General features: G+C 43.2%; 1 long non-coding RNA gene across 3 annotated transcripts; it reads left to right on the top strand.

Moving 5' to 3' along the window:
• The first annotated feature begins 2,709 nt into the window (after positions 1-2,709).
• Positions 2,710-13,523, top strand: LOC106006378. Of its 3 annotated transcripts, XR_006604432.1 has the most exons (4): positions 2,710-2,801; positions 3,078-3,278; positions 3,568-4,225; positions 11,224-13,523. It is a non-coding gene; the product is annotated as an uncharacterized LOC106006378 (long non-coding RNA). The 3 variants fall into 3 exon arrangements; XR_001180398.2 differs by having other exon boundaries at positions 2,736-3,278; XR_006604433.1 differs by lacking the exon at positions 11,224-13,523 and adding an exon at positions 4,754-5,059 and having other exon boundaries at positions 2,736-3,278.
• Positions 13,524-15,898: the final 2,375 nt, after the last annotated feature.

The raw sequence follows: 15,898 nt of genomic DNA, 5'->3' as shown, positions 1-15,898 counted from the left end.
AGTCGGGTAAATATTTTTTGAGTTTATTTATTTATTTGACAGAAAGAGATCACAGGTAGGCAGAGAGGCAGCCAGAGAGCAGGGAGGGTGGGGGGAAGCAGGCTCCCCGCTGAACTGAGAGCCCGATGTGGAGCTCGATCCCAGGACCCTAAGATCACGACCTGAGTCAAAGGCAGAGGCTTAACCCACTGAGCCACCCAGTGCCCCAAGTCAGGTAAATACTTTAAAAGTAAAACACATTTATATTACTTTCAACAACAGCAGTAAGAATACTGGAAGTCGGTTGTATTTTCTGCGTACAGGAAAATAAGACAACATAAATGAAAATCTCGTTAAAGTGTAACTTATTTTTTCCATAGAATTACTGAACAGCATCTTAAAACCCTGTAGGAATTCTCAGAAAACAACCTTGTTAGAAAAAGCTTATTTATGTTGTACTACTTCTCGATTTTAAATTATTCATTCTTGCAAAGCATACTTTTACTGCAGTTCATTAATTTTGGGAATCTATAGGTTTGTAGAACTCGATTTCTTTAATCATGCATGTAAAATTAATTATTAGAATGTTTTTATTTTGCTGATTTCAGCAAGTGCACGGAACCACACAAGATAGCCTTCAGCAAAATATGTAGCATCTAGCAGAAAAAAGGAAAAATGATTCTTGCTTTTTCCTTAAAATGAATTTTCTGTTTCAATAACTTGTATTCAAATCATTAGGGAAAACATATCACTCTATTTTCTTGGGTTCATATTCTCAGAGGAAAATTGGAAAGAACAACACTTGTGCCCATCCTAAAATATGTAACCACACCATGCATCCTGTAGGCAAGCTTCCTAATCAGGCGGGCCTGTTTTCCAGGTAAAACCATATTAATTAAACAGAATTTTAAGTAAGTCAGGTTTGTTTCAATGACATTTCACCATTAAACACATAGTTTTAAAAAAAATCTAATGTGAAAAGATCATAGGAAGCATTGTAATCCAGAGAAATAAAATTGTACTTGGGTTCAAATAGGGTAGTAACTTGCTCACCCTAAATGCGAGTGACACACAATTCTGTTAAGAATGATTGGAAAATGCTGGCTCCACTTGGTGCTGTTTTTTAGGAGCGAGCCCCGGACGACTGGAGCGCAGAGGTTGTACAGAGGGATCGTGAGGGAAACGGCGTCGGAGGGCTTCCCATCCAATCCTTGTCGGCTGCAGCTTCAGCGGGCCTTGTGTGGAAGATGATGGTCAGAGTGAGACTCCCTTCTGAGGCTCGAGGGCCAACCTGCCGCCTCCCGCAGCGACGCGGAGGGGCGGACGTGACCTGCTCTCCCGTCTCTCGCACTCTCGCCTTCACGTTCGAGCAAGATCGTGTATAAATACACTAACGGTGTGACAGCTGGGTGCACCTCCGTCCCTTCTTAAGATATTTATAAAAATACCGTCGAGAGCATTCGTATTTCATGATCCCCCTTGTTCGCTGCACGAATAAGAACACCGATTACAGCTGGGGAGACAGAAGTTCCAGAAAGATGGGGGGATTCCATGGCCCCTTCACGGCCTTTCACTGTTTTGTAAATCCACCTGGGACTTCCGCCCTCTGCACAGCCACCTGCACGAGGCAGGTGCACGAGGCAGGTGCACGGGGCAGGTGCACGGGACAGGTGCAAGAGGCAGGTGCACGGGGCAGGTGCACGGGGCAGGTGCACGGGGCAGGTGCACGGGGCAGGTGCACGAGGCAGGTGCAAGAGGCCGGTGCACGGGGCAGGTGCACGGGGCAGGTGCACGGGGCAGGTGCACGAGGCAGGTGCACGAGGCAGGTGGGGCCCCCTCCCCTCTCCACCCCCAGGCTGCTTCTGCTCACCTGCAGCAGGAGCCCCTCCGAGCACGTTGCGATCTGATTTTCTGAAAATGGTGAGACAGGAGTACTGTCACACTTTTTCTCTATTTCCTTTCTCTCTCTCTCTCTTTAGAGGGAGTGTGGTGCCGGGAAGGCAGTTTTCAGATAAAAGGAAAAAAATTAAAAACTTATTTGAAGTTGGCATAGGGGAATTTTTGTTAGAATGCTATCAGTTCTGAATGTAACATAAAGAGGGTGGAGTGGACAGGCGTGGTGCACTGAGCAGGAGCCCGTTCTAAATTATTAATGCAGCTAAATGTCTCTGGATTGAACACTCAGCCATGCGGCCGGACCAAAATAACATGAAATAATACAAACTCTATTTCTGATCCAACGGAACTCTGAATGACAAACAGAGTTGCTTAACCAGCTGTCCTCAGAGTATTTATCAGGAAATTAAATTCTTTCTTAAATATTCTAATTACATACTGAAACCCTCCATTCAGTTTCCTCTTAATTTCCCTGTCTCGCGACTCAAATAGTTGGATATTCCTTTTAGTCCATGCTTCGCTGTCTTTTCACTCGCAGACACTTGCTTTTGTCTCTGGTACGGCAAGTGTTGTTAAAATTAAATTCCAGACGCTGTGCACAAAAAAAAAAAAAAAATGTCCACCTAATCTGACACCCTGAATTATGTTTTCTTCCTCCGGGTAGGATGTTGTTTTGCTTCTGGTAAGCAGCCACGGTAGACACCGATCACTTTAAACCAGGCCGGGGTTGCACTCCTTCAAACATGACCTTTAATTGTAGGAAGACTGGTCTATTTCCTGTTAGGTGGCAGGCTGACAAAAAGCCCAGGGTGTTGGCCAGAACCTTCTCGTTTCCTGAGCTGCAGTTTTCAGTTCCTGTCCCCAAAGGGCCCCCCGGGTTCTGCGCAGCCTCTCAGTCAATCCTGCTCTGTCCTTGGCCTCTGCTGGTGAGATTCTCTACCGCTCCTCCTCTCAAAGTAGGGGAACCTCGGGGCAAAAATAGGGCCTCAAAGGTCAGCCTGGCTACACGTTCCTCCCTTTGTGGGACCCTGATCCATCCTTGTGTTCAATTGCTCTGATGCTTCCTGTTACGGGCTGAATCGTGACCTCAGTATTCAAATGCTGAAGCCCCAAACCCCCAGTGTGGCTGTATCAGGAAACGGGGTCTTTAGGAAATAACTCGGGTTAAATGAGATTGTAAGAGTGGTGTCCTATTCTACTAGGACGATGATCTTGTAAGAAGAAGGAGAGAGATGTGTCTCTCACTCTCTGCCAGGTGAGGACAGAAAGCAGCCGTCTACAGTCCAGAAGACCATCCTTAAGAACATGGCCATGCTGCTGCCCTGGACTTCCAGCCTCCAGGACTGTGAGAAAAGACACTTCTGTGGTATGTCAGGGCAGCCCAAGACCGAGACCCCCTCCAGGTAGGCATCTCAGTACCTGTTCCTATTTCCTAGCATTCCTCATTGGTTGTTGGTGGGAGGGCCGGCCACTTACAAACATGTCACCAGTAAGACACAGGTTCCCAGGGCTGGAAACCCTGTGGAACCCCCATCCTGAGTTTTTGCAAAGGACAGAGTTGAGGATGTGAAGGCAAGTGTTTACTAACACGGGAGAAGCAAGGAAGGAGTCATCATAAAGTCATAACATGCAGAAGAGTTGAGCTGAGCATGCACAAAGCTCTATTTAATGTTCGGCTTCTTTTCCCACCAGAAAATGGAACGGATGGTCCCCGTCTTCAGCTGTGGTGTGACAGGAAGTGAGAAGGGTCTGCATTTACTCTGATGACAAGGTGACAGATTAGCCTGCTCCAGTTTCATGGATGCTGGAGAAGATGAGTCAGAGGTAAAAGCCGATTGATCATTCAGACCAGTGGCTAGTGACAGAGGGTTAATGCAACGCACCTAAGCTCCAGCTCCCACAGACACACGTGGAGAGGACTGTTCCTCTGTGCACAGGGTCACACGGTGTGCTGTGTGACAGTAGCGCGATCTTCAGCCTGGGGCCCCGCCAGTCTTCTAAAATGAGCAACAAACATGGCCGCTCCCGGGCCCAGATGGAGACATTACTGGGCTGGACAGTACACGAGCTTCCCTCTGCTGCAGAGGGGGACACTACCTCTGTCGTTTAAGGCTGTTGTCTCTACAACCATCCTTGACAAGATAGTCTGGACCAAAGGGAAGTTAAGGACTTTGCTTGGAAGATGTTCAGAAACACAGGAGACACATAGAGAACCGCCTTTCGGCATGGAGGCAGAAAACCTTAGCGCTGACCGGCAAATACAAAGTTGCTGAGCTGTGCACACAGCTCGGCATCAGGCATGTGGTGTGAGTATATAGTCCGACGCCAGGAGCCTTGGAGACCGGAGAAGGTAAAATGAAGTTAATTGAAATGTGCCCATTACGGCTCAGTCACTATGTTTACCATGTTTTCTATTTGGTGGGTTTTTTGTTTGTTTGTTTGTTTGTTGTGGGTTTTTTGGTGGATGGAGGTTAAAAAAAAATCTATTTCTAAAAAACATCATGAGTTTACTAATAGCTTCTGTTATTCAACCCTATCTGTTGACTAATGTGTGAAATTCCTCAAAAGAGAATTCTCCTACCACACATATTCCAGGAGCATAACCTTCCAGATTTGGAAGGGAGTACACTCTTGGAATTTGGTTTCATACTGGTCTTTGGCCATAGAGCTTTAATTTATAATTCAGAGAAATGAAATCTTTGTCTACATTATTATTGCATCAAATATTTTGGCAAGTACCTAAGTGCTTGATTATATAATCCTACTGAAATAAGTCAAATAGATTTTTTTTAAAGACCTAACATTTATGGAACAGTTTTGTATTTAATCTTTGTAACAAAGCTCTGAGGGATGAATTATTTTCATTTCCATCTTACAGGTGCCACATGGAAAGTACAGAGCAATTACACAGCTAACTCTAGATCATAAAGGTTAATAGTGACTGATGAGGAATGACTTTCTCCTCACGTTTTTGTAATGACATCATACCATTACACTGATAATATTTTATTTTCTAAATTAGGTGTAGTTTTAGATATATAAAAATACTGGGGAAGATTCCCATCCATGCTATATATTTAAACATTCTGAAGCTCAATACAATTTTGTCTCCTATAAACACAGATCAGGAAACACTAACTAGGGGCACCTGGGGTACTCAAGTCAGTTAGGCATCTGCCTTCACCTCAGGGTCCTGGGATCAAGCCCTGAGTCGGGCTTCCTGCTCTGTGGGGAGTCTGCTTCTCCCTCCCTCTGCCCATCCCCTTGCTCATGGACACTCTCTCTCTCTCTCTCAAGAAAAAAAGAAAGAACAAAAGACTGACTAGTGACATTTCTACCCACACCTGAGAGCCTAACTGGGCAAATAAATAAGCTTTAAGTGTTACTTAAACAGTTTAGATGAACAAGAAACTCTTTTTTTATTTCTTTTCAGCGTAACAATATTCTTTGTTTTTGCACCACACCCAGTGCTCCATGCAATACCTGCCCTCTATAATACCCTCCATCTGGCTCACCCATGCCCCCACCCCCTCCCTTCCAAACCCCTCAGGTTGTTTTTCAGAGTCCATAGTCTCTCATGATTCACCTCCCCTTCCAATTTCCCCAACTCCCTTCTCCTCTTCATCTCCCCTTGTCCTCCATGCTATTTGTTATGCTCCACAAATAAGTGAAACCATATGATAGTTGACTCTCTCTGCTTGACTGATTTCACTCAGCATCATCTCTTCCAGTCCTGTCCATGTTGCTACAAAAGTTGGGTATTCATCCTTTCTGATGGAGGCATCATACTCCATAGTGTATATGGACCACATCTTCTTTATCCATTCATCCATTGACGGGCATCTTGGTTCTTTCCACAGTTTGGTGACCGTGGCCATTGCTGCTATGAACATTGGGGGTACAGATGGCTCTTCTTTTCACTCCATCTGTATCCTTGGGGTAAATACCCAGTAGTGCAATTGCAGGGTCATAGGGAAGTTCTATTTTTAATTTCTTGAGGAATCTCCACACTGTTCTCCAAAGAGGCTGCACCAACTTGCATTCCCACCAACAGTGGAAGAGGGTTCCCCTTTCTCCACATCCTCTCCAACACATGTTGTTTCCTGTCTTGTTAATTTTGGCCATTCTAACTGGTGTAAGGTGATATCTCAATGTGGTTTTGAATCTCCCTGATGGCTAGTGATGATGAACATTTTTTCATGTGTCTGATAGCCATTTGTATGTCTTCATTGGAGAAGCGTCTATTCATATCTTCTGCCCATTTTTTTATATGATAGTCTGTTTTGTGTGTGTTAAGTTTGAGGAGTGTTAGGGTCCGTAATCAAAGGAGCAAGACTGATTTAAAGTGAAGATCAAGCAAAGCTTTATTTCGCGCCAAGCATCGAGAATCATACTGACCGGTCAGGGCTGTCTTTTGCAAAGAGGCGACCTCTCCCAGCCTCACAGACTAACTTTTATAGAGGTAGGTTAGCCGGGCTATACACAGGTGGCCAATGAGATTGCAATACGCAGAGAACACTGCACAGTCATGCTAAGTCTGCCACTCACAGAAGAAAAAAAAAAAAACTGCTAGATAACACACGGGTGGCCAATTGAATTTCAATTTGCCCTAGTAGATATATGTGTGCCCCACTGATTGGATGTCTCCACTTGGCCTGACCTGCCCTTGTATCTAGGCTTTGCAAGTAAGTTCCTCTGGGAGGGGCGGGGTCAATCTAAGTTTACTGTAGCAAAATGGCTTTCTCTGATTAAGTAGGCCCTTACAAGGAGTATTTCTGCCATCACCCTGAAGAATAAGACTCACTGGGGGTCTCATTGGACCCTGTTCTCCCACAGACCCTTCAAGACTCTGAGTTCCCACAACTGTCCCTTCCCTTGCATCTACCTCCTGTAGTGGGGAAAGTGCACCAAATGGGGGACAGGAAGCCACAGAGTCACAGGGCTGTCATACCCACAACAGCTCCACTGGAGAGTCACTGATGCATTGTGAGGGTCGGTGCTAAACCACTGTGAGGTCACGGAGATTTCCAGTTAATTCATCCTATAACATTACCTGGCCACATAGACAGCATGGGAACATGTGCGCAAAAACTTATCAATAGTGATGGTAAAATGACAGAAAAATTTACATTTTTCTTCCCTATGGTTTATGTACTTGATGTTTAAAACAATTAACATACCTGATATTATGTGTACATGATTATGTATATGTGCATATTTTGGAATGAACTTTACAGTTGAATTTATACCAGAAAGTCCCTTGAGAATGCCCCTGTGGGAAGATCCAAACAAATATGTGAAAACCATCCAGATGCTCTGGTGAAATGATAAATAAAATGCTCAGAGGAGGAGAGATCTAGATACAGTTAAATCAAAGCAAGGATTTTCTGAGTAGCAACCTATTGTACTTTGAAAGGGATTTTCTGGGAACCATAAGAAATTACTCCACTTCCCCATTCTCTCCTACCTGTAATGACTTTGGCACATTCAGATTTTGATCGGTGGTTCAAAGATTCAGAACCTCGGTTTTTAACTTCATTTCCAAATGGAGGGTGAGATCCTTGAAGATTTCAAAATACTCAGTATACTCACCATGAACAGCCTTGCGGGAGGTAATACCTCATAAATGCAAGTAGTGTCTCCAAGTTGCATCACATGTCCTTAGCATAAGACCACTACATTAATACACATGGTATGAAACAGGCGGGCAATGCTGCGTTTGGTCTGGACCTGCCTTCCTCATAGGTGAAGGGCTCTCACACATGCTCAGTTGGCATCTTTTTTATAGAATTTTTTTTAATTTTATTATAAACATACAATGTATTATTAGCCCCAGGGCTACAGATCTGTGAATATCCAGGTTTACACACTTCACAGCACTCACCATAGCACATAGCCCATAGCACACCCTCCCCAATGTCCGTAACCCCAACCACCCTCTTCCTCCTTCCCTCTCCCCAGCCACCCTCAGTTTGTTTCCTGAGACTAAGAGTCTCTTATGGTTTGTCTCCCTCCCAATCTCATCTTGTTTCATTTATTCTTTTCCTACCTCCCAAACCCCCCACGTTGCCTCTCCACTTCCTCATATCAGGGAGATCATATGATAGTTGTCTTTCTCCGATTGACTTATTTCGCTAAGCATGATACCCTCTAGTTCCATCCACATCATTGCAAAAGGCAAGATTTCATTTCGTTTGATATGTTATATACATATGTATATACCATATCTTCTTTGTCCATTCATCTATTGATGGACATCTAGGTTCTTTCCATAGTTTGGCTATTGTAGACATTGCTGCTATAAACATTCAGGTGCACGTGCCCCTTCGGAACACCACATTTGTATCTTTATGGTAAATACTCAGTAGTGTGATTTCTGGGTTATAGGGTAGCTCTATTTTCAACTTTTTGAGGAACCTCCATGTTGTTTTCCAGAGTGGCTGCACCAGCTTGCATTCCCACCTACAGTGTAGGAGGGTTCCCCTTTCTCTACATCCTCACCAGCATCTCTCATTTCCTGACTTGCTAATTTTAGCCATTCTGACTGGTGTGAGGTAGTGTCCCATTGTGGTTTTGATTTGTATTTCCCTGATGCTGAGTGATGTGAAGCATTTTTCATATGTCTGTTGGCCATCTGGATGTCTTCTTTGCAGATATGTCTGTTCATGTCCTCTGCCCATTTCTTGATTGGATTATTTGTTATTTTGGGTGTTGAGTTTGATAAGTTCTTTATAGATTTTGGACACTAGTCCTTTATCTGATATGTCGTTTGCAAATATCTTCTCCCATTATGTCAGTTGTCTTTTGGTTTTGTTAACTGTTTCCTTTGCTGTGGAAAACCTTTTGATCTTGATGAAGTCCCAATAGTTCATTTTTGACTCAGTTGGCATCTTAATTGTGGTGAAACTCATGATGCTCCTCTTCCTCCCACACTCATCAGCACTGTTAATATTTTCCATGAGTCTCTGCCTCAGGGAGTAAGGTGAACTTGGATGCTCCCTCCAAGTCTCCCTTTGAAAGAGAACTACTATTGTTCGTAGCAACAATGCTGATCCCTTGATATCGTCATGGTAATGAGATCCTGATCTTTCACCTCACTGGTTACAAATGTTGTCTGACTGTGTCCACTGACATCTTGGTTGCTTCCAAGTTTGGGCAATTCTAAATGAAGCTGCTATATTTGTGTGCAGGTTTTTGGTGGACATAAGTTTTCAACTCCTTTGGGTCAATACCGAGGAACACAACTGTTACATCTTATGGTGGGAGTATATTTAGTTTTGCAAGAATCTGCTAACCTGTCTTCCAAAGTGCCTGCCCCCTTCTGCACGCCCACCAGCAGCGAGTCACTCCCCATCTTTGCCAGCATTTGATTGTCACTGTTTGGATTTTGGCCATTCTGATAAGTGTGAAATCCATGTGTTTTGTGTTACCAAGTGAACACTATGCCCCTAATTCCAAACTAGGGTTTTGATTCCCCAACTGTGCATTCTTCCAGTGAAATTGTCTGATGTAAGCCTTTGTAGGTACTCCGTCGCAGTGATCTTAGACACAGCTGTTACCTGCCCCTGAGTCAATGCTGCCATGCGTGCCCAGCAGAAGGAAGTCCCACAGAGAGTCAGTGTGAGGAACGGACTGGCATGTAGTAGGTTCAGCCATCTGCTCAGATCTCCAGGACCCATTTCCTAAGAGGGGCTGAACTCCTAGAAACTAAGAGCTTTAGAATTCAGTGATCTCCTCTCTTTCAGCCACTTGGGAATTTGCTTACCTTATGTGTGATTGTGTCCTAATTTCTGACATTCAAAACCCACCCCACCTTCCTACTCCCCAATATATTCTAGGACAGTTTCTCCATAATGATTCAATTTCAAAATATCCCCGAAATCAGATCATTCTTCCTAGGAAAAGTGTTGAAAATCTGTACCATCACCCTCATCTCTGATAAGACCAACACATGGTTTAAATGAGGGCTTGGTAACACTAAGGCCGATGCCAAGCCCGCTGGCCTAACTATTCGGATGACGTTGGCTGGGGCATGTCCACACCTGTCTGTGCAGGTTTGTGGCTGCTTTCATACCACAGGAGGAGGCCCGAGTGCTGGGGACAGAAACTGTCAGATGACCCACCAACCCTGAGATACTTACCACCTGGCCCTCTAGCTAAACCATTCACCAGCCCTTATTTTAAAGTGTCTTAGCTTATGTCTCATTTTATTTGTCTGTGAATGATGTCATGAGTTTAAATAAGTTTCAGTTGCTTGAGGACCAAGAAACTATATTTTGAAAGGCAGGGTCAGGAGTTCATTTATCGCCCAAGGATACTAGTGGACCTCCAGAGGGTCCGCCACAGACTCGTGACCCTAGCTGCACAAGTAAATGTCATCTGTTTGTGCCCCAATCACCCAGCCTGTAACACGGGCTTCAGGGTCATGACCACCTCCTAGGAAGCACTTGGGAATTTACATAATAAGGTACACAAATATGGAGCCCAGCATTCGGCATGTATTGAGGTTTTAAAGTGACAATTTTTAAATTTCTCATGATACACACACACACACACACACATGCACACATCACCCATTGAGATGGAAAGTGAGTAACCTCCCAAATATAATTATGACATCACCAACACACATTTACACTCATAGTTGGTAAGAGTCTTGGGAATAAGTCTGTCCTGACTTCTTGCCGAGATTTCCCTTATGAGCCAGGTAAGTGTCTGCCCAAGAGAAGCGAAGAAGACAGAAAGAAATGCCATGTTAGCGTTCTCGTTATTCCACTGGAGGGCTGGAAAACCAGAAAATATTGCTGTGTACTATTACTTCCCACTAGTTTCTAAAAGCTGCAGTTAAGATTTTAAAAATAGCAAATTCTGTAGAAAGCCTCATTATATTAGGGTAACGTGGCGTTCTCCACCTCCCAGGCAGACAATGGGATATTAATCTTCACAGCAAATGATATGGTAAGTGAATTGGAGAAAGTGGGAACGGCAGACAGGATCTGCATGTTGTTCAAGTCCTTTCCTGAAACAGACACTGGAAATTTACATTCCGAGACAAAAGGAGAGGAGGAAAAAAAGACAACGAATGTTTAAAAAATACTTTCGGTGATGTTTAAAATGTACCTCATTTTGGGATTCATTGATTTTTATTCTTTAAAACAAGGCTTTTTTATTTTCAAATATGACATGTGCATTATTCAGCCAACTAGAGAACAGTGCAATTTGTTGCCAACTCTATCATCAATTCTGTTTTAATCTTCCCTGGGTACTGAAGTAAAACATGCTGAGCTGTAGATTTCCTTTGCTGTGGCAGGAGAAATTTACTAAGCAATATTGCTCCTTTTCCTGGAGGTTTTCAGATCTGGCTTTTCCTCGGGAGCTCACCCTTCTGCGGCTGTGGGACGCAGCCAGGTGTCTGGGAACTGCGGCGTGTCACAGTGTGTGCGCCATTGATTAACCATGAAAACAGTAATGGAACTGCCATTGATCCCTGAAATGGCTCCTCCGAAATCCTTTAGGACGTCCACGGGGTCACTACTCATGTTCCGTCGCGAGGATAAGCTTCAAGCTATCTGACTGCTTGCTAACCGCCACCTGCAATAAACTGCTTGCCTTTCCATTACCAGCTTAACAACTGCCTGCCAGAGTGGAGTGTATGAAAAATAGATAAAACAGCTCCCAAACTTCACAGCGGCAGAAGGAGTCATTTGCACGACCGAGTTTGAGAATTCTCAGTGTGGAAAATAACTCTCCTGCTCACCAGGAAGTATGAGGTGACTCAGTCTCTCATTTTGAATTTCCAGAATTTAGCAGTAAAAAACTGACTGCCTTGGCATGCCACTTTTAACTTTTCAAAGCACTTTCACATTTCCTCCACTTGATTATTTCTCAGGATATTTATACAGGGAAAACTTCTAAAAGTAAGGAAAAATATCATGAAACTATGTTCAAGAAGTATTAAATAGCTGTATAAGAATCACTAAAGGCAGAGCTCTAGGTCAGACTTGTCATCTACACACCACCCATCCATCCATCCATCCACTAATCTATTCATCTACCCACTTACCATCTACTCACTCACCCATCCATCCATCCATCCATCCATCCATCCATCCATCTGTCCATCCATCCATCCACTCATCCATTCATCCATCCGTCCACCCACCCACAAATCCATACACCCATCTACCATCTACCCATGTAACCCAGCAAGGGTCTTCAGGGAGCCACTGACAACTAAGATGATGTATAAAAATTTTATTTTCCTATTATTTCAACCAAATTCACGGTAGTTTAGCAACAACAACAAAACCTAAGCTTGATCCGGGGAAATTCAAGAAAAGTGCCTCATCGATACAGAGAATGTATGTGTATCACCGTGTCTCTCTACCACCAGCCTCAACTATTTTGTGTGGGCATCAAGAGCAAACAAATTTATTTCTATTGAAAGTGAAGAATGTTTAGAGTCACTTAAGTTAGAAGTGTTATGACTGCTGTGAAAAATGCATGGGAAATGATGTACTAAGTCTTTGGTGAGTGGCTCTCTTCCAATGCACACATTTTTTATTGTTGTTAAGAACACATAACATGAAATCATGCTCTTAACAAATTAACAAATTTTTACATGTACAAGACTTGGTTAGCAATACTATATTCCATAACAATTACATGTATATATTGTTATATCCAACAATATAATATTGATAAATATAGTACAATGTTGTACTGTGGGTCTCTAGAACTTACTCATCTTGCTTAATTGAAACTTTATGCCCATTGAACATCTCCCCTTTTCCCCCACCCCTGCCCCGGAAACTGCCATTCTACTCTCTGCTTCCATTATGACTATTCTAGATACCTCACATAAGTGGGATCATGCAGTATTTTTCCGTGACCAGCGTATTTCATTCAACATAACACGCACCAGGTTTATCTATATTGTTACATGTGGCAGGCTCTCCTTTTTTAAAGTTGAATAATATCACACACTGTGTGTGTGTGTGTGCATGTGTGTTTACATCCCCATGGTTTCTCCATCCATCCATCAGTCCTGGACACTCAGATAGTTTCCATATCTCTACCATTAGGAATAACGCTGCAGGGAACATGGGAGTGCAGAGATCTCTCCAAGGTCCTGATTTCCATTCTTTTGCATGTATACCCTGGAGTGCAATTACTGCATCACACAGTAGTTTTATTTTTTAATTTTTAATTAAAATCTCCATTCTGCTTTCCATAGCAGCAGGACTGTGTTACACTCCCGCCAACAGCGTGCAAGGATTCTGATTTCTTTACATCAATGGCAACACGTATCTTTTTTTTAATACTAGCCATTCTAACAGGTGTGGGGTGATACGTCACTGTGACTTTGATGTACATCTCCCAATGATGGGGTGATATAATATGTACATTTCCCAATGATCAGTGATGTGAGCACCCTTTCATGTACTTGGCCACGTGGGTGTCGTCTTTGGAGTAATGTCTATTTAAATGCCAGCACAAAGACAGATATAATGACCAACAGAACAGAATAGAGAGCCCATTAACAACCCCACATATGTTTAGTCAGTTGAACTTTCATGAGAATACACCACAGGGACACCTGTGTGGTTCAGTCAGTTAAGCATCTGGTCTTGGTTTTGGCTCAGGTCATGACCCGAATGTACATGATTGAGCCCTGGGTCAGACTCTGTGCTCAGTGATGAGTCTGCTTGAGGATTCTCTCCCTCTTGCTCTGTCCCTCTCCCTGTTTCTAAAATAAATACATAAATCTTGAAAAAAAAATACATTTTACAAAGAGCCAAGAATACACAATGAGGAAAGGATTGTCACTCAACAAATGCCAGCTGGGAACATACCCACATACAAAAGGATGAAATTGGACCCTTAACTTAAACCGTACACAAAAATCAACTCAAAATGGATGAAGGACTAAAACATAAGTCCTGACCTGTAGGAAAGGAAAACATGAAAAAAGCTACTTGACACTGGTCTTGGCAATGATTTCATGGATGAAAGCACATGTATTTTGAAAATAACACTAGGATATTTTACCTGCAGAGAGAAAGCAGGCTGGGGACACGTGGGGAGAAGGAAAACCCCTAGGATGTTTGTGTGGCCATCTAGAAAAGGCCCAGTGGATACGTGCATTAGATTAGCAACAGAAAGATGGAAAGAATTTAGCAAACTGATCTTCACATTGGAGGCAGAATCCAACAAAATAAAAAAAAACAAAAAAAAAAAACAAACAAAAAAAACAATCAGAAGGGGGATCCCTGGTGCTTCTGTGACTACCATGACATGACAGAATCCCAAAGTCTGTCCCTTAGTTCCCATAAGCTTCAGGGTCGTTACCTGCAGAACAAGAACAGATCATAATTACTTTATCAGGCTGATGTAAGAATCAGAAGTGATGCACAACAGCACATCTTATTATTGTCACCAGCGAGTAATATCAGTTTGTCGACGCTGCCGTTCCTTCCTCCATGCACTGACTGGGGCAAGAGCTAGGATGTCGTATCTTTTTCGTCTTCCCATTGGGCACTGAGGTTGGCTCCCATCCCTTATCCCAGAGGAAGTTCCTGAATAGGTGCGATCAGACATCTCAGTTTGGGGTAATGGGAGCGAGGGAAAATGAGCACTTTCAGGGAACTTCCTGGGCAGCAGAATAGACTGCAATGTCAGAGACTTGGATGAAGCTGGGGGCCACAGTGAGAGGCCATGTGTGGGACAGGAGAGAAAACAGGACCTCAGTCAGGGGCTAGACTGTCAGCCATGCCGTATGGGTGTGGAGAACCCAGAGACAGCTGGCAAATGGAGCTCCAGAGTATTTTCTCCTGCCTGTTATCGGGGTGTGTTTGGAGCCAGCAACCAACTTCCTAGTCAACTCAGCTCGGAGCAGCTCCATCGGGCTAGGGTCACGTCTCTTTTGCACACCTGAAAGGTTCTGAAACTCACTTCTAACATACATGCAGATGGAATTCTGTTAGGTTGTTCCTTTACTGCCTACCACTTGTGTTTGAAGTGTGGGTGTCATGGTTAGTTTACAGTGATGGCTTAAAAATGAATTCTGTGCAGCATCTCCCACAAGGACAAAGCAGGCCCTCAGTCTCCACCATGTCACCTGCCACAGTCTAGAGACCCCACACATCTGGAGTCCCCATGAGTGTGCTGGAGGTTGAGCACTTCTTTTTCCACAGTGTGATACCGATCCCTCTGCTTATCAAATAAAAAGAACACCAGACTGGGGTCAAGACGGATGTTTATCTGAGTCACAGTTCGGCAGATGATCAATTATACTTTTTTTAAAAGCTATTAGATGGTGCTCCTTTCCAATAAAATTATTAACATGACCTTTTTCCTGGAAAAAAAAATGTCATGGTGACTCATATTTCAATGTTTAAAAACGGAAAAATCATCACATGGGGGGAAAAGTATTACCTAGCAGCCCGTGGGTTCAAGTCCTATATGTTGAATAAATTAATGATTTGATAAACATGGATCCAATGGATTAGGTGACCCACCCATAGCCCATTTAACAATCATATTTACCATTAAGAAGCAGCTGTGCATGAAGTCTTGTGTTTTAAGGTCAAGAACTATTTATTTTGAGAAGAAATTCCTAGAAAAATTCTGCGTGTTCTGTCCTCCATCTAGCAAGTACAGTAACTTGCAAAAAGTAGACCTTTATCTCTCTTCTCTCTGCATTTCAGCTGCTAAAATAGAACTTCATACCACATGAACATGACTATACCCTCACTTTTTTTTTTTTTTTTGGTAAGGGCATAAATCTACCTGTATTTTTAAAAATATGTCTAAAAATTACAAAATAATATTAGACCCCCAAATTAACTATTTAACGTATTTACTTACTTTCTTATTCCAAATTCAACTATGAAATGATCAGTTTATACATTCTTTTGAAGGTGTCCAATATGGTGCCACCCGTGGGAAGGTCAGAAGGGAACGTCCCAATCTCCCAGTCCCCGAGGCACAGTCTCCCCGTCTGCATGGACTAGGCATACAT

This window comes from Mustela putorius, unplaced genomic scaffold (genome assembly GCF_011764305.1).
Source record: "Mustela putorius furo isolate JIRA1106 unplaced genomic scaffold, ASM1176430v1.1 tig00004033_pilon_pilon_pilon, whole genome shotgun sequence".
NCBI lineage: Eukaryota > Metazoa > Chordata > Mammalia > Carnivora > Mustelidae > Mustela > Mustela putorius.
This window is presented reverse-complemented; position numbering and strand designations above follow the sequence as displayed.